At 45.6% G+C, this 25,521-nt stretch overlaps 1 pseudogene; it reads left to right on the top strand.

Annotated features, from left to right (window-relative positions):
- Positions 1-5,247: 5,247 nt before the first annotated feature.
- On the top strand, positions 5,248-25,266 carry LOC136503344 (uncharacterized; annotated as a pseudogene).
- The last annotated feature ends 255 nt before the right edge of the window (positions 25,267-25,521 follow it).

Genomic DNA, 25,521 nt, shown 5'->3' with positions numbered 1-25,521 from the left:
GCATTCTTTTCTTAATGTCACATATGCCAAGGCATTGATCGAGAAGATAGTATCCAACCAAGGATGGAGTGATGAACGACTACAGCCCTGCAAAAGAGGTATGCATTATCTTAAAGAAGCTGACATGCTTGCAGCCAAGGTAGATCTGCTCACAAAAATACTAGAAAATTGTGAGAAAATGAGTGCCCAAGAAACTGTACAAGCCATGTACACCCACATGACTTGTGAAATTTGTGGAGAGATTGGACATTCAGGCAATTTTTGCCCCAAGACTCATGAAGACCTCAACTTTGTCAACAGTGACAACAGTTTTTGTCCTCAAAATCAAGGATGGAACCAGCGCTCCAACAACCAAGGTAATAACTACAATAATTATTTGCAACATCCAAGTAACCAAGGTAATAATTTTCCTTTCCTTAAAGATCTTGTCTATAGTCAAGGTAGAATGACAGATAGTATAAATAAGAAACTCCATGCTAATGACAAGATGTTGGAAAATACAAATGCTAAATTGGGTGATTTCTCTTCCGCTATAAAGAATCAACTTAGCATTAATAAGATGCTAGAAACCCAATTAGCACAACTAGCAGCTGCTATCCCATCTTTTGAGAAAGAAGAATTCCAGGCAAGCCTGAAGAATTCATGGAGACCGCCAACCTCGTCACATCAAGGTATGATTTTGGTTTAGATGGTTGGGGAGTTCCTATTAACAAAGGTGATCCTGGAAATCCTGTTATTACTTGCTCTATTGGTCCTCATACTTTTGAAAATGCAATTTGTGATCTTGGATCTAGTGTAAACATAATGTCTAAGGAAACTTATGAAAACTTGTTCTACACTAAATTAGCTCCAACTTCTGTCTATTTGCAACTAGTTGATCAATCAATGTGCTACGTAGAAGGGATAGCCCTAGATCTTTTGGTCAAAGTTAGTGACTCTTAAGTTCCCGCCGATTTTGTAATATTAAATATGGGAATGAGCAAGGATGCACCCCTCATCCTTGGCCGTCCTTTCCTCAATACCGCTAATGCTTGTATATATGTGGCATCTGCACGTATTCAATTCCACTTAGATGGAAGGAAAGAAACATTTGCTTTTGCCTCGGGAAAACCTGTCTTTTATGAGAAACAGGAAAGAAAGAAGCAACCAAAGAAGAGAAGAACCAGAAAGCCAAAGCCAATTGAGAAGGAAGAGCCTAGCAAGAATAAGCTAAAGCCACAAGGGAATGGCGCAAGAAGAAAGAAGCATCATCTACATTATCGTCGCCTGGTCCTGTAAACATTTCTAAGGAGAGTAAGGATGTAGAATTCCCGTACAAGGAAGAAGAACCCCCACATAAGGAGGAGTAGCCATGAGTCAGTACTAGAAGGTACACTTTTATTGCATTTCTACTGCATTTTGTATAGGTTGCATTTGCATATTTCCCTTTTCAACTTTGCATTCCATGTTAGGTTATTAGTTGCATTGCATGTTTACATTTTCAATAAAGGTACTTATGAAGTACTAGCATTTAGATTAAATTGGTAGTAATAAAATCTAAAACAAAACCAATAAAATAGATCTCATAATAGTTAGGCTTAGTAATAAATTACCATAGTAGTAATAAATGAAGAAAGATTCAAGGAGAGCCGTCCGAGAAGAAGATTCTGATTTCCGCAAAAGGCAAGCTTGCGAGAGAACCTCCCCGCTCAGGTATGAAGACATTCACATCTACTCTTTTATCTACATTAATTCTCTATATCAGAAAAGAAATAATAAAATATATATAAAAAATGATAATGATATAAAAGTGATAATAATAAAATGAATGATGATATAGAGGTACAGTAATGATAGCATAATGAAAATAATAGAATATGTAAGACAACAATGCTATTATAATTAATGTAGAGAAGAATCATTAAAGCTGCCTTAATCACTCTTGCTTTGAAATTGATGTTTACACACCTTTTGGAAATGATGAATAATTGCTCTGTGATACTTTGCAAAAGCTTGCTATACAACCCTTTACTTCTGAAATTTTGAGCGTGTAAAATTAGAGTTCATCTTAACTTGACTGCTTTTGTGGGTTGCGAATGCTAGAACCAAGTATAGGCTTTTGTGAGATATGTTGTGGCAAAGATTAGAGTAAATCTTTTTTAACCTGTCTGAGGAATAATTGAGATGACCTGGAGTCTTGTTCTTACAAAAAAGATAAAAACCCTTCCTAGAAGTTCCTCAACGGTGAAAATTTCCTACCAGAGCCAAATATATATGCTTTCCCGATATGATAAGCCTACACAAAAAGCTGCTTGTTTGTTTTGAGCTTTGTCAAGCCTTATTGATCTGAGTAGATAAACTTGTCATACCTTTTGATCAAGATCATGTACACCCCACGTGGATAGATATGCTACTTTTATACTGGAAGCATGCAACCATCCATTCCATATTTATGCACCCCTTACTCCATAAGGGACATACATTGATACCCCCTCTAGCTTTCCATCATATTATACAGAGGCATGGGCTACTGAAAAAGAGAGAGAGAGAGAGGAAAAGAAGAGCAAAAAGCTCTATAGTTCAAAAGCGAGAGAGAGAGAGAGAAAGAATAAAGTAGCCATGCCCTCTCAAATAGGAAGCTAGAGGAAGGGAAGTTCTCAAAGGAGTACCACTTCCACCAAATACCACGCACGTGCACATCTTGATCATTTTGCATGACTTGTTGCTTCTTGTAATCTGAATGTTTGACTTAGCGATAAATTCAATTCAAGTAAGCCTTGCTTTTTATCCCCTACCTATGAACTCGACATAAGCCTTAGAGTAGGAGAAACACTAAGATCTTTAGGCCTTAGGGAGGATTCAACAACCATTGAGAGATTGCGTGTACCATTTGAGGAACTAGGCAAGTTTTTCTTTCAAAATTTTTGAAACCCTCCAAGAAGTCTTGGATAAACCAAAGCAGGGAAGAAAGTTGATGTCTATGCTATGTTGTCTTGCAACTGCTAGTGTCAAGGTGAAAGCTATAAGCCCCATATTACTAAGACTGACGATGAATTTCTAACACTAACTTGGTCAACTCAAGAGATAGTATTGGTCTGTATATGAGTTTTTGCAGAGCATTACATTGAAGCAATTCCTGATCCAACATGCTAAACATGCATCTTTGCTCGGGATGAGCAAACGGGAAGCCTGGGGGAGCTTGTTGATGGTCACTAAACACTCAATTTGACCATCAACATTCCACCCAAACCAAGGTAAAACAACATCACATGTGCCATATTATGTTTAAAATTCACCTAGTACCACTTGTACTTGGAAAAATTATTTGTATGCAGGAAAAATCATAAAAATGGACAAAAGATGTGCATAGGAGGCAATGGGACGTGGTAGGGGGCCGTCAGCCCACATGCCACATCGGTCGATGCCACCTGGCGTTGCTCGATGGCCCCACCCCCTTGCCACATCACTGATCCGAGTGAAGGCCTCCCCACTGCTTCTCCACGCTTGATCCTATGTTGGTTTGATCCGAAGGTGGACGTTGAGCTCCCACGGATCACCGGGTCCACTGTCATTGACTCGGAGGGGCCAAACCGACCTCCAAACCGCCATTCTGACTGCGGTAACCAACTTACCTGCATGCAACCGCCATCTAGAGGCCATCCATCGTCGTTGGATGGTGAGGCGGTGCAATGGATGGTTCAGCGACCATGCCCAAAGTTGGCTGATGCCCCCCTATCTCTCTACTGCCTCATCTTCGCCTACAAGTACCCCCATGCCCTCAACACAGTATAAAAGGGGTTGTGGTGCTCGGTGGAGATCATCACTCAAGCAACTCTCAAGCATTCCAAGTAGCCAGCTAGTAGTGATAGAGTAGAGCGGAGCTCGCCTCAGAGTCCGAAAGAGTCTTCTAGTCTGGTATAGCTCCATTGGAATGTTTCTTTTAGCATTTGATTTATTTAGTACTTTACTTTGTCAAATACTTTATTCAGTAATATAGCTCTGCTTAGTTCAAGTCCTGTCTTACTATTGTCTATCATTAGTGAGCTTAGGCGCCTGTGCTTTGGCAACTGCATCATTATTATCTTAGTGTTTAGTTCGTTCATTGTTAGTACTTGTTCTACCGTCTGGTTAGGGTGTTTCGATCTTATTTCAGTGGAGCTCGGATCGAAATAGCGAGTTTATAGATTAAGCGTGGTGCTTAGGCTATGAATTGCCTTTAGGTACGACTAGATCCCCGGATAGATTGTGGTAGTTGGCAAGTGGTGACAACCCTATCCTTCCTCTGTATTCCACCACGTTGGGTCTAGTTATTAAAACGTAGGGCTCGTAGTGCTTTGTGCCTGATTGAATTCAGGGCAAGTACGCCCCTCGCACTAAGGACGATCTTGCTATCATTAAGTTACTCTTGTTGCTTAAGATTACATACTCTACTTCTTACACTCAGCAACACTATGCTTCTAGTTACCTCTGTTTGTGTGGTCAATCTTTTTATCTTTTCTTTTTCATCCCTCATCCACCAACCCCGAGTTGCTTAACCTACCTACCTAGTCTTCCTAGCCACATTACCTGACACGCCGAACCGCCTTCCTTTGGGAAAATATAAATTCGACACTTGGTTCTTACCAAGCGAAGTGCTACATGATAGTTGTATGCGCTTGTGGAATCCCCTTTCCTATACACACACATACAAACCGTCAACAACCACCACCACCGCCACCGCCCCACTTCCACTAATCTCGTTTTGCCAAGCATCTGGGCGCCATGAATCCGGACACCTAGATCCTGTTGGCGGAGATCTAGAAGCTCGCCACTACTCAAGCCACCACCCAGCACCAGCTCGCCAACCAGACGGATCTCCTCGAGCGCCGATTTTTGGAGGCCGATGAATTCCTGGACAAGCACTTCAAGAATGCCGACGACGCGGTCGAGCAGTGGATCATTGACTCTGAGCTCCGCCAAGACGCATGCCTCGTCAACATCGAGAAGGCAGCATTTGACTTCAACTCATGGCATCAAGAGCACAAAGGCATCGTCGACGACCGCTGCCTCTGCATCAGCAAGCTGGACAAATATTGGAATCGATCGGTGATCGAGACCGCCACCGAGCTGGCGATCTTCCTCGAGCCACCGGTCAAGTCGGAACAGCACGCCACGTCTGCACCTACTGGCTATATGGCTGCTCGGCCCAACTGTCACCGTGTCAACAACCATCACCTAGAGAATGAATACGGGGTTGTCACCACCCTCGCTCATTCCCCGGTCACGGGTATGAATGATTCCTCTCCAAATCCCACTAAGCTTCATGGTACTGCATATGATTTGATGCTCTCACGCAATCGCCCTCCTGATTTACGCCACAACCCCACTAGAAAACTACCTAAAATGACCTTCCCCACCTTTGATGGCACTGATCTTAAACTTTGGATCACTTGCGCTGAGGATTAATTTGAGATGTACTCTGTTGATCCTTCTATTTGGATTCAGTGCTACCGTATGCAGTTCACTGGCCCTGACAAACGCTGGATCCAATCGGTCACTTAAGAACTGAAAACCATGAAGTGGTCTGAATTTTGTCAAGCCTAGCATACCCACTTGGATCACGATTAACATGAGTTTCTGCTTCGCAAACTCAACCGCATCCGCCAAACCACCTCTGTACAAGACTATGTTGACCGTTTCTTTGAACTTGTTGACCAACTCACCGCCTATGACTCTTCTACCAATGCCTTGCATTACATCACCCGATTCTTAGATGGGATCAATGCAGATATCTGTGCTGTCATTCTTGTTTAGCATCCCGATTCCCTCGATACTGAGTATACTTTGGCATTGTTGCAGGAAGAAGCGGGGGAGGCATCCAGGAAATGGGACTTCCGGCCCTAGAATCAGAAGGGTGGCTATCAGCTTCCTCCACCGCGTCAAGATCGTATCCAAGCTGGCGCTGCTGACAAGTCTGTACTGAATTAGAAGCCACTAGAGAAGAAACTTGCAGATCTCAAGGCTTACCGCCACGCTCGTGGACTGTGTGATCACTATGGAGAGAAATGGAGTTGCCGCCACAAATGTGCTGCTCAGGTGGGCCTCAATGTGCAGGATGAACTCTATGCACTTTTCGCAGAAGACACTGTAGACAGTCCAGTAGCAGATGAAGAACCTGAAGAGGATGCAGAACAGAACTGTTGTTGCTTATCGGCTGACAATATAGCTGGCGCTGGGGTTAAGACCTTGGAATTCCAAGGACAGTTTCAACACCACCAAGTCCTGATCTTGTTGGACTCGGGCAGTTCCATTTCATTCATCAGTAACCAGTTGGTCTCTCGGCTCTCTATTGTGACAACATAGGGCCAGTCCATGTCTGTCCGAGTGGGAAATGGTGATCTTGTGCAGTGTTCTGCTATTCTACCTGGGGCAGTTTGGGATAATCAACAGTATCAGTTCACCCATGATTTAAGGGTACTTCCGTTGGCTTCTTATGACATTATACTCGGTATGGACTGGCTTCAGCTTTTCAGTCCGATGAAGGTGGATTGGCGTTAGCGCTGGCTGGCGATTCCATACAATGGAGCTACTGTACGGATTCAGGACATGTCTCCAACAGGGACTGGCAGTTCAGATGAGTTGCTTGTGCAGCTATTCAGCTTGTCAGAGCCGGCACCTCATTCTGAACCTCAGATTCATCCGGTCATCAGTCAGTTACTGGCAAAATTTCCAACTGTGGTTACACCGCCTACGAAGTTGCCACCAAAGCGTTCCTGTGATCAAGAAATTCCTCTAGTTGAAGGTGCTCGACCTATCAGTGTTTGCCCCTACACATATCCACCAGCCCTCAAAGATGAAATTGAATCCCAAGTTGATACTATGTTGCATCAAGGTATTATCCAACCCAACACATCCCCATTCAATTCTCGAAAGCTGCTGGTTCGAAACAAAGACGAAACCTGGTGTTTTTGAGTCGATTACAGATATCTCAATGCTCTGACTGTCAAGACTGCCGTTCCCATTCTAGTCTTTGACCAATTAATGGACGAGTTAGCGGGGGCTCGCTATTTTTCTACGCTGGACCTGCTTGCCGGCTATCATCAGTTTCGGCTGCGCGAAGGAGACGAACACAAAACATCCTTCTCGACACATGTCGATCATTATGAATTTCATGTCGTCGCTTTTGGCTTGTCTGGGGCACCGGGAACTTTCCAAGGCGCCATGAATCAAACGTTGAAGCCACTTCTTTGTCGATGCTCTATTGTCTTCTTTGATGACATCTTCATTTATAGCAAGTCATTCGAAGAGCATATTGATCATCTGCGTCAGGTGTTCACCTCATTGGCCCAGGATCAGTGGCATATCAAGCTGTCGAAATGCAAGTTTGCTCAGTCTGAAATATCCTATCTGGGGCATGTCATCAGTGAATGCGGTGTCGCGATCGATCCCGCCAAAATCGAAGCAGTGGTATCTTGGCCAACCTCGACTAATGTCAAGGAGCTTTGAAGCTTTTTGGGTTTTGCTGGATTCTACCGCCATTTCGTTCGCCACTATGCTATTATGTCCAAGCCACTCACAACTCTACTCAAGAAAAACTGCCTGTTTCTTTGGACTTCTGAACATGAGACGGCATTCACTACTCTAACGAAATGTCTGTGCTCCACACCCATTCTAGCCTTGCCGGATTTCACAAGACCGTTCTGCATTGAGACAGATGCGTCCAATTTGGGGGTCGGTGCCGTGCTCCTATAGGACAGCCACCCATTGGCTTTCCTTAGTCGAGCTCTCTGCCCCAAAAATCAAGGCCTATCGGCCTATGAAAAGGAATACATGGCCATTCTTATTGCAGTCGACTAGTGGCGTTCATATTTGTAGCTGGGTGAGTTCATCATCTTCACTGATCATAAAGTCTCATTCACCTGGGCGATCACCGTCTCCACACAGCGTGGCAACAGAAAGTTTTCACTGAACTCCTCGGCCTGCAATACCACATTGTCTATAAACCCGGCAATGACAACAGAGTTGCAGATGCTCTTTCCCGCTATGGTCAGACTGTTGATGTGTTTGCTATAGGCTCTAGTGCCATCTTGGCTAGAGGATGTCAAGGCCAGTTATACCAATGATCCTAAGGCTCAGGAGCTGCTTACCAAATTGGCAATATCGGCTTGTTCTGATCCTCACTTCACTCTACATCGGGGCCTCCTTCGGTACAAAGGCAGGATTTGGATTGGCAGTGACTTGACTCTCCAACTCAAGATTCTTGAGGCTTTCCATTCTTCAGGTGTTGGCGGACATTCGGGGTTTCCTGCTACCTATCATCGCATCAAACGATTGTTCGCTTGGACGGGCCTCAAATCAGCAGTACATCTTTTTGTCACTGCATGTCCAACATGTCAGCAAGCCAAACCGGATCGAGCCCGCTATCCGGGACTTCTCCAACCTCTGGCCATCCCAACCATGGCCTCGCAGAGCATTTCAATGGACTTTGTGGAGGGCCTTCTTACCTCGGGTGGAAAGAATTGCATCTTGGTGATTGTTGATCTGTTTTCCAAGTATGAACACTTCAACCACTTAGCCCACCCATTCACTACGTTCATAGTGGCCAAGTTGTTCCTCAACCATGTGTACCGACTCCATGGGCTGCCAACATCATTTGTCTCAGATCACGACAGAGTGTTCCCTAGTACCCTGTCATAGGAACTCTTTCATTTGGCGGGAGTCACATTGAAGATGTCCTCGGCTTATCATCCACAGACAGACGGGCAAACTGAACACATGAACCAGTGCATGTGTGGTAGAACCACCCCAATTATATGGCCCACATGCGCCTGTCATTGTCTTAAGGACTTCTGACTGCTGCACACGAGAACCAAATAATTCAGGTAGTCTGTCGGGTGTCCTCGGGGAACCCCGAATCATCCACATTTTATAACTCATACAAGATCAACATCGAGTTACCACAACATTACAATAGTTGGTACAAAAATATCTTACATTAGAGTGCGGAAGACTTATAACTTTAGTATACAAAACATGTCCAAGTCAAATCTTTAACTAAGCTCCAAATGATGGAGTAGAATTGCAAAAACAACTTAGGTGAATCATCTATGGTTGAAGAGACGACCAGATCATGTCGAGCCCACTGACATGACCTCGATGGGTAGCACTAGTCAGAACCTACAATAGGGTTTAACAAACCCTGAGTACTTGAGGGTACTCAACAAGTCTTATTCGACTAAAAGGAAAGACTTCAATGATATGCAGGCTTTAAAGGCAAGTTTGAAGTAAGAATATCTTTTGCAGAAAAGCTTACTATAAGTGGATCCTTTCTTTCAATGTTTTAGCTTTGTATTAAGTTTATTAGTAGTATCCAGTTTTGCACCTGGTCTAAATCAATCACTTCATTAATCATATCATCTCATCTTATATCATCTCGTAACCAAAAGTAACCATGTTTCATTGATTAACTACGATGTAGAGCAAAGAATCGAGTCTTCTTCTCCACGAAGCAATGGCGATTCGAATAAATTGGTTCAGCTGAGTTTCCTTACCACATGACATATGCAGGCCTAGGTCCAGTCCCAAACCTACATATATCAACCCTCACTCGGATCCTCCAAAACGTGAACCGGTCTGTGCTACCCTAGAGCACAATACTCAACCTTCCTGCGCCACTCTTGGTGGATTCACAAGATGGGTACATGCTACTCTCACCATCTGCCACGCCCAGTGCGCAGTTGTTTTTTCATATAATGGAATAACCGAGGTATTAGGCTTACCAGAGTACGTGGCTAGTACTACAAGGTCTCGACTCACAACAGGTCTACAACAGTACATTCCTTAATTGACATAGGCGGGACAAGCACGACCAGGTGAACCTGTCTGCCCAAGAACACCTATCATAACATCAAGCCCCGCCCGGTCTCAATTTAACATATCATTATCATGGTATTCTCACGATTCATAAACGACGCCGAGAAGAACCAAGGTAAAACCTATTTCTCATGAATGATGAAATCATCATTTGACTTCTATCGAAGTCTAAGCATTAGAGGAAACGACCTACACATACTAGTGGGGTACAACTAAGGATACCTGAATATCAAGGTAATCAAGCAGCAACGGTATTCGACCAACTCCTAAATACTTAATGCACATCTCACAAGACAAGGTGTAATAAAGATTTGTAAATACTAGAGAAGGGTTTATGCTTCGGGGCTTGCCTGTGTTGCACAGAAGGTTAGATTCCACAAAAAGATCTCGTAATAGCCATGGCACCAACACCATTGGTGGATGGACCTTCTCTGAAACTAGATCAACACGAATCTTCTCACTCTCGTATGCACTACACGTAATAAATGATGCTTTGTTTAACATGATAGAATGCAAGACATGATGCATGATGAAAGACACACAAGTGCACTAATAGAAGTTAAACAAAGTTAAGAAAGTTGAGTATAACTTTCCTTCACCAAGGAACTAGGGTTATTTATTTATATAAAAGCATTGTAGTTATTTCATTAACAAGTTAATTAGTTATTTATCATGAAAGGCATAACTTAACATATACCAGCAAGTGATTAACCTCTTTCCTAACTCATAACCATGATAAAGAACTTATAAACTAAATACTTAATTAAGCACTTTTAATTATTATACAAACAAGTGGATAACAATCAAATCATGAAAGTAATTAAGTTACCAAGGAACAACAGGGCTTTGGGTGTTCCAAGGTCCACAATCAAAGCATAAAACACACCAAAGTCATTTTATGATTTATCCTAATCATTTTAGCATTAATTAATTAAAGCCATGTAATTAAGTGGATCATTAAAATTATCAAAACAGTACCAAACTTTTTGTGGAGGTAGGTTATTGTACATAACATTTACACAAAAAGTTTCATGATTAAAAGGTTATTATTTTAGACTATAAAAATCATGGAATGTGCATTTATTAATTAAAAGAGGTAATTTTTAAACATAGCAAAATTACTGAAAATGATCGTTTCATATTTTTCCTAGGTATAGTACATCATAAAGAGACTACATAAAAAATTTCACATTTTTAGCACCTCAGATTATTTAATTATGAATTTAGCAAGAAACTACACATTTTAATGTTTTCTGAATAAACGGAATAAAACTTTTCTCACTCAACCCTGTGCCAGCCACGGTCACTGACGCGAGGGGCCCGGGGTCAAACTATCCCAGCCCGCCTTGACCGTGGCTTGCCGGCCTTTGACCCTACTCGCCGCTGGTGAGGTCGTCGGTGGCATAGGCGGAGCTAGCTAGGTGGCACGTTGTGCCATGGACCACCATAGAATATGGATTAATATTAAAACTATAGTATATGTGTTCTATAATATAATGCATATTATATTTAGAACACTATTATTTGGCTCATTACATTTAGTTGGACCACCCTTACCTTAAACCCTAGCTACGCCACTGGTCGGTGATGAGGCTGGCACCTACGTGACCACGACGAGCAAGTGCATCCAGCGGTGGTGGTGGTTGAGCATCTAGGGTTTCGCAAGGAGCTTGCCGTCAAAGATAGCGGCGTGGCGGTACTCCAACGAGGCAGAGGCGATTGCCGGCGTGGTTATCGACGACGGGGACAACGTCTACACACTTAGGATGAACCCGCGCGTCGCTTAGGGGTACCAAACGATCGAACTAACGCCTGCGGCAAGCTTGACCACGGTCATGGTAGCTCGGCGGCGGCTCGCACGGCGACGCGGTGGCGTTCCAGTCTCTACAACACCGTGGAGTCAAAACGAAGGGACGACGAGGTCCAGGGTGCTCACCATGACCTCAAAAGCTAGCTAAATGGGTCGGAGTCGAGGCGGAGCTAGCTTGTCGACAATGATGGCGATGACAGCGGCGTGAACTGACAGCGAGACAGTGTTCTGACACGTCCACTACTCTGTAGTGCAAACAGAAAGGACAGTGAGCAGGATGGCATCAAGAGCAACCCGAAACGAGAGATGGATGGGAGAGGGGTACCTCGGAACGTGCTGGCCACGGTGAGGGTGAACCTCGGCGGTGATGGCGAGCTGCCGCGGCGGGAACGGGTCGCGCAGCCAACTCCGTTGACAAGAGGCGGTTTGAGCTGTTCTGGGAGGTTAGCGAGGATACAGCGAAGCTACGTACGCGAGCAATTGAACGAAGGTTCGTCAGTCGCGGCGAATTTGATCGGTGAGCTCTGTTTAGTTACCGAGTGCCCCGACAATTACCGAGTGTCAAAAGTCGGGGCACTCGGAACACATTATTTACCGAGTGCCAACACTAGGAAAATAAAAACACCCGGTAGTCGACAGCTTTACCAAGTACGCACACTCAGTAAATTAAGACACTCGGTAAAACCACAAGTTTACCAAAGGGGCGCACTCGGTAAAAACAGCCACTCGGTATTGAGGTGCCACGTCACCTACGATAGCAACCGTGCGCCAAACGGCGTCATGGCATGACATGTTTACCGAGTGTTATGAGCATACACTCGGCAAACATCACGGTAACAGCTCTGCCCGTAAAGCGCCCATAGCAAATAAAAAAGACCGAAAATATTTACCAAGTGTCACTGCACAACACTCGGTAACGACTATCTTTTACCGAGTGTATTGGCGCAACACTCGGTAAAATTCAACCAAATTTCTTGTTTTTCCCTTCATTCTTTTTCCTCTATCCACATATGATATTTAGTACTCCATTCCAAAATATGGTGTTTATTTCGATTTATTTACTATATTTCACAAAATTTTCATTCTTTATGAAAATTAGGTACATATCGTGTAAATTTAATTGTAATAATTAAAATCGAACTCGATAAATCACGAGATTGGAAGAATTAACATTGAAGCATACATCTATGTTATAGAAAAAATTTCATACCGTTTTGGAAGTATTTTTACATTTGTCGCTGCCGAACCGGTACATCTCCCCAAGAGACGCTAAACATTCACAATGACGAGTAGGATTTCTATTAAGAGTGAAATTCAACAATATGATTTGAACTTGGAATTTTTTTAGATAGTAAATAGATGACATGAAATAGTTCATGTGAAAGTTTGGTGAATTTTAGGATTAAATTGGCATTTTTTCTTTTTTGTTTTGCATGAAATAATGGATACTTTTACCGAGTGTGACCTGAAACACTCGGTAAAGGTTAGCCACGGCCCACCTCTGCCACAGTGGGCTGCCATGCTTCTGTTTACCGAGTGCCGTAGATCTAGGCACTCGGTAAACATGTACCAGGCTTATGTTTACCGAGTGCCGTAGATCTGGGCACTCGGTAAACATGTACCCCACATGTCATTGGGCTGCGGTACTTGAGTTTACCGAGTGCCGTACATCTAGGCACTCGGTAAACAGAAGCATTCAACACAGCCGTTTCTCCCTCAAATCGTGCACAGACGCACACACACACACCGCACACGCCTCCCCACCGCCGCGGCCGCTGGCCTCCTCCCCTCCACCACCGCCGCCACCGGGCGGTCCCCCACAGCTGCTGCCACCGGAGAGACGGAGAGAGAGACAGCGGCACCGGCGCACCGGACGACGATCCCCTCCGCCGATGCCGCCCCGTGCTCCCTCCTTCGCTCCCGTTCCCGCGAGGTGGGGTGGGGTGGGCCCCAGCAGCAATGGCGACGGCGAGCACTCTCTCCCCTCCACCACCGCCGCCACCGGGGGAGGGCGGTCACCCGCCGCCACCGCGGGACTGCCACCGCCGCGGCCGCCTCCTCCCCTCCAAGCTCCGGACCTGCTCATCTGCTGACTGAATTAGGTAACACACCACTGCTCCCATGCATCCACTTGGCATTACAAAACTAGACAGCACAGCTTCATCACATCAAAGGGCTTATTATTATTAGTTCCATCAGAACTTGTCAATTAGTTACTCCAAGATTAGTCACCAGTTTGGTCGATGTGTGAATTTGGTTACCAGTTGCTCGATCTCATCAGTAGTCATCACAGCAGTGGAACAGAAGAAGAGAAACGAAAGAACATTGAGACCTATTGCTTGCTATATGGTACATAGAGAGAGAGAGAGGTGCCTTAGTAAGGCCTACGTCCCTGGAAGGACGGGGATGGTGGCAGCAGGCCAAGGCAAGGCGAGGTGGCTGATGGCAAGCCTGCTAAGCTTCCAGCATCAGGGAGACAACACGGGACTGCAAGTTCCGTGGCTGAGGGCAAGCCTGCTAAACTTCCAGCTTCAGGGATACAACGCGGGACTGCCGGTTCCGCTTGGCCACCCGCACGAACACAACAGAAAGGCATGATGGCGCCCACCATGGCCTGCGGACTTCCTGCTCTCCTTTCAGGCAGGCAACTGGCGAGAAATAGGACTAGGAGTTAGATGAAACATTCAAGCATGTATTTTAGTTTACACTGTGCAAGTGCAAGACAGAAAATACTATAAAATTATCACCAGATTGCAGGAGAGCCAAATAAATGCTCAGTTGTTTCAGGTTCTAGGAGGAACATATTTGACAAAGATAAGCAAGCATGCAATCCGACTGATAACACTTATCATACTTTTATAGACTAAAACAGATAACTAGCTTCCATGATATCTCCCTTTTTCCTTGGACCCATGATTTTATTTCTCAAAGAAAATGATTTGGTGACTGAATTTTCCATTTTTTACTTCATATACTAGTCTGGGTTACTGTTGGACTGTGCTAAATGTACTGGCCTCAAGCTGCACTCTAAAGATTGGAGCTCTAGAAAATCAAGATAGACCTGTGGGCTGTGGCTGTGGCACTGTAACCGTGCTGCTGAAGTCATAACCGTACAGTGAAATGTCATGGTCATAGGTCATCTTAGATTTCAGGTGATTGGGTCATGCCTAATCAAATCATCTGTGCATGTGCAGGTGCTTGACAAGGAAACCACGTTACCTACTGACATCATTGAGAACAATAGTAAACATTATATAACTAAACCATAAAGTTTGCCAAAGAATAAAAGAAAATATGTGCCTTGTATTTCTACAATAAAGTGACATTTATATTTATATACTAATTAAGCATTAGTTAAAACGTCACCCAAACCATAACCTGAATTTTCTTTTTGCTAAGTTACCAACATGAGGTCCCAAGTTCTGTAAAAGGAACTGGTCACTAAGAGCACATAATTCAAGAACACTATAAGCCAGAAAATTAAGCTGCTGCCGGTTGCATTCCAAAAAAAAAAATTAAGCTGCTAGAACTTTACAGTATTTCATTTGTTAAGATAGGGAAGTATTGCTAGGGGAAAGAACATTTTTCTTCACTGTTTCACACATGTCAAAAGCTATGCAAACTCAAAAGAAAACTGAAGAAAAAAATCTCAAACTCTAATGGGCATCATATAATCGAAATATGCATAGGTAAACTCTTCTGAAGCGCAAGAGTAGAAGCAGCAGAAATTTGAACCTTTGATGCGTCTCAACTCTTTACAGAGGGTGATAAAATCTCCCCATTTCATATGACACCGTCTTATAAACCTTAGGTAAAATCTCATCATCCAATCTAGCAAACATCTTCTATGTGAATCGACCAAGAACATGAATGTCTCTTTATCATCTCATATGGTTTTTCTCTAGCACTACTACTCTATTGCTCTAAACTGCAATATCGTCTATATGTTAGGATGGATGACCGTCAGTGGATGTACACGGGCTATCAGAAGAGGGGTCAATACACAAATGAATGGATTGAGAAGGCCAATGATTTCATGACGAAGGCATTTGCAAACGGACGGCGACATGCCTGGTGTCCCTGTAGGAAGTGTAAGAACAAGGCAATGAAAACATATGAGGAGATGACTAAAGATCTTGTCAACAATGGATTTGTAGAGAACTATACCCGGTGGACCATGCATGGTGAACGCCATCGTGCGAGAGAAGAGGTCGTGAGACAACGGATCGAGGAGTTTGATTCTGAAGCCGGGGTGGCAGAAATGTTAAATGACCATGACATGGCTTTCGATGAAGGAAGTGCAGAGCAGGAGCTAGAGCAAACTGCAAAGGCGTTTTACGCCATGTTGGCTGCGGCACAACAACCCCTTCACGGGCGCACCAATGTTTCTAAACTGGATGCCATTGCACGTCTAATGGCTGTGAAGTCCCAGTTTAGCTGGAGTAGAGAATCCTTCGATCAACTGTTGACAGTAGTTGGCACCCTACTTTCGGATGATCACGTTTTGCCAAAGAACACGTATGAGTCAAATAAAATCCTTCGTGCACTCAAGATGTCGTACGAGCAGATACATGCTTGTCCGAACGGATGCATCTTATTCAGGGGAGAACATGCTGACGATAAGTACTGTCCGAAGTGTAAGGCATCTAGGTACATTGAGTTAGAATCTGGTGATGGTCGGAAGACGCAAACAAAAGTCGGTGCAAAGATCCTGAGGTACCTTCCTTTCATACCGAGGATCCAACGGCTTTTCATGAGCGAGGAATCCGCAAAACAGATGACGTGGCACAAAACTGGACGCCGATACACTAACAAGATGATACATCCGTCCGATGGTGAATCATGGAAAAGCTTCGATCGGAAGCATACCGACAAAGCTGATGAGGCTCGTAATGTACGCATTGCACTGGCAACTGATGGGTTCAATCCTTATGGAATGGGTTCTTCACCATACACATGTTGGCCCGTATTCGTCATCCCTCTCAACCTCCCACCTGGCGTCGCCTTTCTACGGCAAAATATTTTCTTGTCACTTATAATTCCAGGACACCCGGGGGCTAATATGAGTGTGTACATGGAGCCTCTGATAGACGATTTGGTCCGTGCATGGGACGAAGGGGTAGTGACATACGACCGATTCACAAAGACAAACTTCAGAATGCATATTTGGTACCATTATTCCATGCATGACTTCCTGGCTTATGGGTTATTTTGTGGCTGGTGTGTTCACACAAAGATGCCATGCCCGATATGCAAGTTAGCTGTGGAGTTCTTTCGGTTGGAGAAGGGGGGCAAGTTTTCAGCGTTTGACAAACATCGACAATTCCTCCCTCTTGACCACCCATTCAGGAGAGACAAGAAGAACTTTCGAAAAGGTGTCACAGTGGAAGACTCTGCACCGGAAATGATGACAGGTGCCCAGGTTCTTGAGATGTTAGATGGTCTTGTGGTCGACAATGAAAAGGGGGGCTTCGTGGGATACGGAAAAGAGCATGCCTGGACACACAAGTCATGCTTGTGGAAGCTTCCTTACTTTAAGGACCTCCTTCTTCCACATAACATTGATGTAATGCACACTGAAAAGAATTTCGCTGAGGTGGTCCTTCACACAATCATGGACTGGGAAAAGTCAAAGGACAATGTCAAGGCTTGATTGGATCAAGCAACGCTGTGCGATAGACCAAAGCTAAACATGTTGCCTCCCTTACGTGGGAAGTCATGGAAGAAGCCTAAGGCCGACTTCGTCCTAACGAGGGCTCAAAAGAAAGAAGTTCTTCAATGGTTCCAATCGTTGATGTTCCCTGACGGGTATGCAGCGAATTGGAGGAGGGGTGTGAACTTAAGTACCATGCGAATCACAGGGCTCAAGAGTCATGATTACCACATATGGATTGAGCGCCTTCTTCCGGTGATGGTTCGTGGCTATTTCCCTGATCACATCTGGCGAGTGATGGCAGAGTTGAGCATGTTCTTCCGCAAGCTATGTGCTAAGGAGATATCTCGGACCGAGATTGAAGAAATGGAAAGAATGGCCCCGGTGTTGCTCTGCAAGTTGGAGAAGATCTTTCCCCCCGGCTTCTTCAATCCGATGCAACATTTGCTCTTGCACCTACCATATGAGGCAAAAATGGGGGGCCCTGTGCATGCCCGTTGGTGCTATCCAATTGAGCGATGCCTAAAGGTTCTTAGAACAAAATGCAAAAATAAATGCAAAATTGAAGCTTCCTGTGCAGAGGCATCCATTGTGGAGGAGGTGTCATACTTCACAACAAGATACTATGCCGACAACCTTCCTAACGTGCATAATCCACCCCCTCGTTACAATACTGCCGACAATCAGTCGACCCTCAGCCTTTTCCGAGGGCAACTCGGAAGTGCAAGTGAACCTACCTTGAAGATGTTGAGCCTAGAAGAGTGGCGCTCTATCCAGCTGTATGTGTTGCGGAACCTTGAAGAGGTTGGCCCATACATTGCGTAAGTTTTACACAAACTTGTTTCTTTTCTTGTCAATATTTCGCATGCACCCATCCAACCCTCTTGTTAACGGCCGTTACAGCAAATTTGTTCTCCTCTACCATCGTCCATCATGGAGGGAACCCACCGAAGCGGAAGTTGAAACCCTTCTAAGACATGGCGCGGGAGAACGAAATCCCACTTTTATTTGTTGGTTCAAGGAGGAGGTACTGTTCAATTTCATTTGTTGTTTGTACTTAACTCTCAACTCGACAAATATATAACGAATCATCCTACTTGAACTAGCAGGCCAAAACTGACGTGTCTATGAGTGCCGAGTTGAGGCAAGTTGCCAATGGATTTGAATTTAGGGTCAAGTCATTCTTTGTGTACGATGTCAATGGATATCGCTTTCACACAACTCGGCACGAGCAGAGTCAGCCAAATCGAAGAACCACAAATACCGGTGTTTTCACGCCAGGCACAGATGGGTTGGACTACTATGGAATAATTGAAGAAATATACGAACTCAAGTTTCCTAGTTGTGTACCTCTTCGTCCTGTCATATTCAAATGCCATTGGTTTGATCCCAAAGAAGTGATAAAGACCCCTGAGCTTGGGTTAGTCGAAGTTCTAAAGTCATCCGTCTTGCTAGGAGACGACGTGTACATTGTGGCCCAACAGGCCACGCAAGTTTATTATCTCTCATACCCGTGCCAAACCAAAGACCGTCTTAAGGCGTATGATGTTGTGTACAAGGTATCGCCGCATGGTAAAGTACCTGTCCCAAACGATGATGATTATAACATCGATGCAAACACATATGACGGAGAGTTCTTTCAAGAAGAAGGATTAGAAGGGAGTTTTGAGATTGTCTTAGATGTAGATCTCGCAATGGAAGTAGACAATGATACGGTCATTGTTGACGGGGATGATGGAGAGGAGGTTCACAACGCGAAGGACTTGTTATTACTTGAGCAACACCATTCAGGCAGTGTCGCTAGTGATGAGACTTTGAGAGACGATCATAATTACGTCGACAATAGCGATGATGAGATTTTTGGCCCACCTATCGATGATCTTGATGATTATTTCTAGTACATGTAAGATCTGTAGTACTTATGGCAATTTTATACATGTATGATACATTTACTTATTTTGCATCTCTTTTATACATGTATGATACATTTACTTTTGTATATGCGTACTGATAGTTTATTCCTTTTGTTGCAGGTGATTGATAGTGGGCGGTGGAATCAGGAAGATTAGGTCGGTTATGACCTTACTGGCTGGTGGCGAGGGGTCCAGCCAGGGTGGAGGAGGAGGGCGTGCACAGACTGAGGGTGGAGGGTGTGCCCAGGGAGGAGGAGGAGGACGACGACGAGGGCGTGCCCAGGGAGGTGGAGCCCAGGGTGGAGGAGCCTAGGGTGGAGGAGGAGGACGGCGACGATGAGGGCATCGAGAGCCGACACCTCCTCCATAGGACGACGACGACGAGTTCGTAGCGGCCATGGAGGAGGATGAGGAGGAGGAGACTAGGGAGGAGATAGCAGAGGCGGTGGAGGAGGCACGGAGGGAGGATGAGGCCGAGCGGGCTGAGCGCGAGGAGGATGCCGACTTGCTGGCAGAGGAAAATGGGGTGCCTACGGTTTGGCTGCGAGGGTCATCGCGCCTCCCAGACTTACCCATACAGAGACGGCCAGTGATTCGACCCTCCGGAACTAAGTAAGTAATTTTTGCATGTTAACACTACTTCACAGGTTTTTAAGTTATAACAGAAACTAATATTCAATCTCAATAACTTTGTGCAAGGATTGGGAAATGGTGATCCCAGGGAGTCACTCTTGCCGAGTAAACGGGATCCTGGGTCTTCTGTGCAGGGCAAACTACCCCGGGATGGTGAGGATCGATGGTGTTGTGCAGCCCGCCATGAAGTGGTCCCACTGGCACGCCGCCAGCGATTAGACTGATCGAGCTGGCAGGTGTTATAACAGCAAGGCTGACCGGGTGATGAAAGAGCTGTGGGTACGTGTTCATCGCACTATGCTGATAATAACATCACATTAATTGTATATTACTGACTGTATTTACTTGTAGGATTACTACACCTTGACGGAGGGAGTACGTAGGGAGGACGCGGATGACGTGGTGAACAGAGTCTGTGTTCACCGAGTGCAGGACCTCTTCTATGAGACAAAGCTCATGTGCAGAAGAATTTACCATGCCCGCAGAGGACACAGAGTCACCAGAGCACAGGCAGTGCACCTGCCCCTGACTAAGGAGCAATACTTGACGGTAAACATGAGATTACATCATCTGCGATTAATTGCACTGAAATTGATTTATGATTTGTCATGTGCTCGTGTACGTGCAGGTGCCTCCTGCTTGGTGTGCGGGGATGGACAACTGCTGGGAGGCCATTGTGGACAAGTGGTTGAGTGAGGAGTACGAGCAATATCACGCCGTACGCTCATGTTGCCGTGCGATGATGCAGGGTTCCTCGCACAAACAAGGCCCCACTACCCTCAAGGAATATGCAGCCAGATATGTACGCGGATTTCATTTCGTTGTTGCTATGCTAACTTCTGAATGCATAATATCTTATTGTTGTGCTTCTTCCTGCAGACGCGGTTCCACCCCGGCCAGGAGTGCGCCTCGTTCAAGGCATATGCCTTGGCACACAAGGGCAAGGCAAAGGACCCCGACCTCGTCTACAACGCGGAGGACCCGCCCGAGGCATACAGCAACCCGAGCGTGCACAGGCGCCTCAGCGAGTACACGGCGATGGCGAGAGAGATCCATGGGTCAGAATTTGATCCGAGCACCGCTGACCTCGAGGGTGACATCGTCATGAGGTTGGGACCAGGTAAGCCACACGGGCGGTACTATATGGGCAACAGCACCATAGACACGGCCAACACTCAGACACTCGCCCAGATTAGAGCCCGGAGCACGAGTTCGAGTTCGGCCATACGCCCACGCTCACAGCCCCAGGTGGTAGCACTCCAGGTTAGTTCTGTTGCATTCGTTGTCCATTCATTTTCTACTCGTTCTTTATTTGCATTCTAACTATGTGATAAATAATTGTAGGCCCAGATTGAAACCCTGCAGGAGTCACAGCAGGCCTCACAGAGCCAGCTTCAGGCCCTCGAGCTGTCGCACCAGGCCGAGTTGGCACAGGAGAGGGCACGAGTGCAGGCCCAGCTTGAGGCCTTCCAGCAGGCGCACAAGAACTGGTACGAGTACATGGCCCGTTTTTCTCAGAGCATGGGCCAGCCTCCACCGCCTCCGCCGCCGCTGATGATACCGTTGGTGCCTCCACCTCCGCGCGACGGCACTCCTGTGAGTCACTTAGATGCACTCTTCACTTTCGTGTCATATAGAGCTACCTTCGACTTATACCTTAGTTTGACCTACCATAGCTTAGACCTTAGAATTTGCTTTGATCCAGATAACTCACATGTGCAATCTCATTCTAGGGACCTTCTACAGCTGGATCGAACAACGATATGCAGGGTGATCAAGACCTGGACTTGACTCCGTTTCTCCGCGGGCCTCCGACCATGTGACAGGCCATCCGACCTTGTTTGATGGGTTTGTATGTTGAACTGTGGACTTGGTTGAACTTTGTGGACATTGGACACATGTTGATGGCGTTTGTGGACTTTGCATGGTGCTTGTTGACATATGTTGGTTATTGTGAGTGGATGTAACATTTGTGGACATATATGTGATATATATTGCCTATCTGTCATGTTATTATAATTTTCTGTGATTTTGTTGCTTATTGTGACCAGATATGCACTGAAACAAACAAAAAAAAATTCTGTGGACATATTTTACCGAGTGTAGCACTCGGTAAAACAGAGATTCTGTCAGTTTTACCGAGTGTAGCACTCGGTAAAACAGAGAACAGAACCAAATTGATTCTGATTCTGGGAATTTTGCCGAGTGTCCTATTTTTTACCGAGTGCCGCAACCCCACTCGGAAATATCTGACTACTTTTTACCGAGTGGGAACACTCGGTAAACATTATTTCCCGAAGTTTATTTGCGGAATTGTTTTAATCACAAAAATGGTTATTCTTTTACCGAGTGTTAGAAGATACACTCGGTAAACATTATTCAAAAAATTTATTTGCAGAATTGTTTTAATCACGAAATGGTAATTTATTTACCGAGTGCTTCTAGTGACACTCGGTAAAAGTCACCGTTAACGGTTAGTTTGGAGGCTGACGACCGTCAAGTCATAATTGTTTACCGAGTGGCATTGAAGCACTCGGTAAATCCAGGCTCCGAGTGCGCCGATATTAGACACTCGGTAAAATAACTTCACCGAGTCGTTGTTTGCCGAGTCCACTTTACCGAGTGTGACACTCGGTAAAGAGTTTGCCGAGTGTGTAGCACTATTTGCCGAGTGTTACTCACACTCGGTAACTGCACAGTATCCCGTAGTGACTATTATTTGGCTCATTACATTTAGTTGGACCACCCTTACCTTAAACCCTAGCTACGCCACTGGTCGGTGATGAGGCTGGCACCTACGTGACCACGACGAGCAAGTGCATCCAGCGGTGGTGGTGGTTGAGCATCTAGGGTTTCGCAAGGAGCTTGCCGTCAAAGATAGCGGCGTGGCGGTACTCCAACGAGGCAGAGGCGATTGCCGGCGTGGTTATCGACGACGGGGACAACGTCTACACACTTAGGATGAACCCGCGCGTCGCTCAGGGGTACCAAACGATCGAACTAACGCCTGCGGCAAGCTTGACCACGGTCATGGTAGCTCGGCGGCGGCTCGCACGGCGGCGCGGTGGCGTTCCAGTCTCTACGACACGGTGGAGTCAAAACGAAGGGACGACGAGGTCCAGGGTGCTCACCATGACCTCAAAAGCTAGCTAAACGGGTCGGAGTCGAGGCGGAGCTAGCTTGTCGACAATGATGGCGATGACAGCGGCGTGAACTGACAGCGAGACAGTGTTCCGACACGTCCACTGCTCTGTAGTGCAAACAGAAAGGACAGTGAGCAGGATGGCATCAAGAGCAACCCGAAACGAGAGATGGATGGGAGAGGGGTACCTCGGAACGTGCTGGCCACGGTGAGGGTGAACCTCGGCGGTGATGGCGAGCTGCCGCGGCGGGAACGGGTCGCGCAGCCAACTCCGTTGACAAGAGGCGGTTTGAGCTGTTCTGGGAGGTGAGCGAGGATACAGCGAAGCTACGTACGCGAGCAATTGAACGGAGGTTCGTCAGTCGCGGCGAATTTGATCGGTGAGCTCTGCCGGTCGAGCGGTGGAACAGAGGAAGGAAAGGAGGAGACGACGGCCGGCTTGGCTCTTAACGGCGAGGCGATCACGGGCGAAGCAACCAGACGAAGCCAGCAGCTGCTTCGCGTTGCCACCGCGAGCAGATGCGTGGCCGCACGTGAAGGAACGGCGCGAGGGCGGCGGGCGGTTGGCAGCAAGCAGGTGAAACAGGAGAAGCAGGCTGCTGCCGGTGCAGTGTTCATGACTGAAACCCTCCCCTTCTCCTCTCTTGATCTCCTGATTTAATTAAGCAACTTGAAAAACTTCCTTAACGAGAGTTGCTCGTCTTGATGTCCTGTCCAACTTTGTTTACATGCCCGAGCTCTAATTCTAAATGGTTAGAAAGATTTTGCAACCCAAAGATGAGAAGGTGAAACTGAACCCGGATTTTCAGTTAGGGTTTTGGAAAAGGGGTTAACTTAACAAGAGCTCTAATTCTAAATGGTTAGAAAGATTTTGCAACCCAAAGATGAGAAGGTGAAACTGAACCCGGATTTTCAGTTAGGGTTTTGGAAAAGGGGTTAACTTAACAAGTTGGTGAATTAATTAGAGACTACTCATTGATCCAACATCACAACTAATTACACATTAACAAAGCTTAAACATACTATCAAGCAATGAAACATATTTTGTTCAATTTTTGTTTGGTGAAAATTGATTTAATAAATCTCCAAGGATTGAACTTATTAACTGCATCTCAGGCACTTTGTCAAAATGGCTGTGTGAAGATTAACTATTGAATTCAATACTTGGAGCACAAATTTAACATGTTTGACTTGGAAACATCACAAACTTTTGATTCTACATTATAGAGCATACTTTGAACTATAAAGTTTATTTTATCCAAATTTTAATTATTTAAGGAAATTCATATATATATAAAATCACAAAGAACATTAATTGATGTTAATGACAACATTTCATGCAACATATGAAACACTATATATGCAACATATACATGCTATAATTGCAACATGAAATGCATTAATGCCTCAATGCTGGTTGATTATGCTTTGATGATGTTCATGATCCAAATTTTAATTGCATTTAACATCTGGGATGTTACAAAGGAGACGTTCCTGCGTTGCTTCATCAGCGCTTGTCCATCCAAATGGCTAGACTGGATCTACTTGGCGGAATACTGGTACAACACGACAAGGCATTCTTCACTGGGCTACTCTCCATTCTATGTCTTATATGGGCACCAGCCTCGGCACTTTGGGCTGACTGACGAAGATGCAGCACATTCAGTTCCTTTGTCTGAATGGATACAGGAGAAGTCATTGATGACCAACCTCATTCAACAGCACTTGGCTCGTGCTCAGAAGCGCATGAAAACACAAGCTGACAAGTCCGGTTCTGAATGCCAATTCGCATTTTTTCGTCCCTTTCAGGTGATATCTCGCATTGGCAACGTCCCCTACAAGCTGGAGTTGCCGGCCTCGACCTCCATTCATCCCGTCTTCCATGTCTCGCAACTGAAGACGGCGTACCAGCTTCTCACCCTTTGTCTGCTCTGACACAAGCTCTGGATGGTCTACAAATTCAGCTGAAGGTGCTGCAACGCCGCGTGTGTCAACCTCAGACAACGCCGTCGTCCCGCAAGTGCTCATCCAATGGTCCAATCTGCCTCGATCCTTGGCCACCTGGGAAGACATGGAGGCGCTGAAGCAACGTTTCCCTCGCGCCCCTGCTTGGGGACAAGCAGGTCTTCCTCAGGGAGGGGATGTCAACGACACTGATGGCACCGTGCTTGAGGCAGAACTAAGGAGCGATGCAGGGGTCAAGGAGCCAAGCGCACCAGAACCAAGGAAGGGAACCCGAGCCTGGCACGCCAACGTTCTGATCAGCGGACCCGAGTGGGCGTGAACCTTAGGCTCAGCACAGCTGCGCCTGTGCGGTTCACGCCGTGGCCACGCCATGTATTAAAGGAGAGGAAGTGAAGGGGAGAGACAACAACAATTATCTGAACAAGACAGTACGAATCAATCCTCTGTTCTCGCCTCTCTCTTGCGTGCTAGTTCTTCCTTCCTCCAACTTCTCTTCCCCAATTCTACTCCTCGGATCTAATCTGCTAACATATATATAAAGCGCCACGTCGACGATTGGGTATCAAATCAAAGC

Source organism: Miscanthus floridulus, chromosome 14, assembly GCF_019320115.1.
Source record: "Miscanthus floridulus cultivar M001 chromosome 14, ASM1932011v1, whole genome shotgun sequence".
Taxonomy (NCBI): Eukaryota; Viridiplantae; Streptophyta; class Magnoliopsida; order Poales; family Poaceae; genus Miscanthus; species Miscanthus floridulus.
The sequence above is the reverse complement of the archived record's forward strand: the minus strand, read 5'-3'. Positions and strand labels throughout refer to the sequence as shown.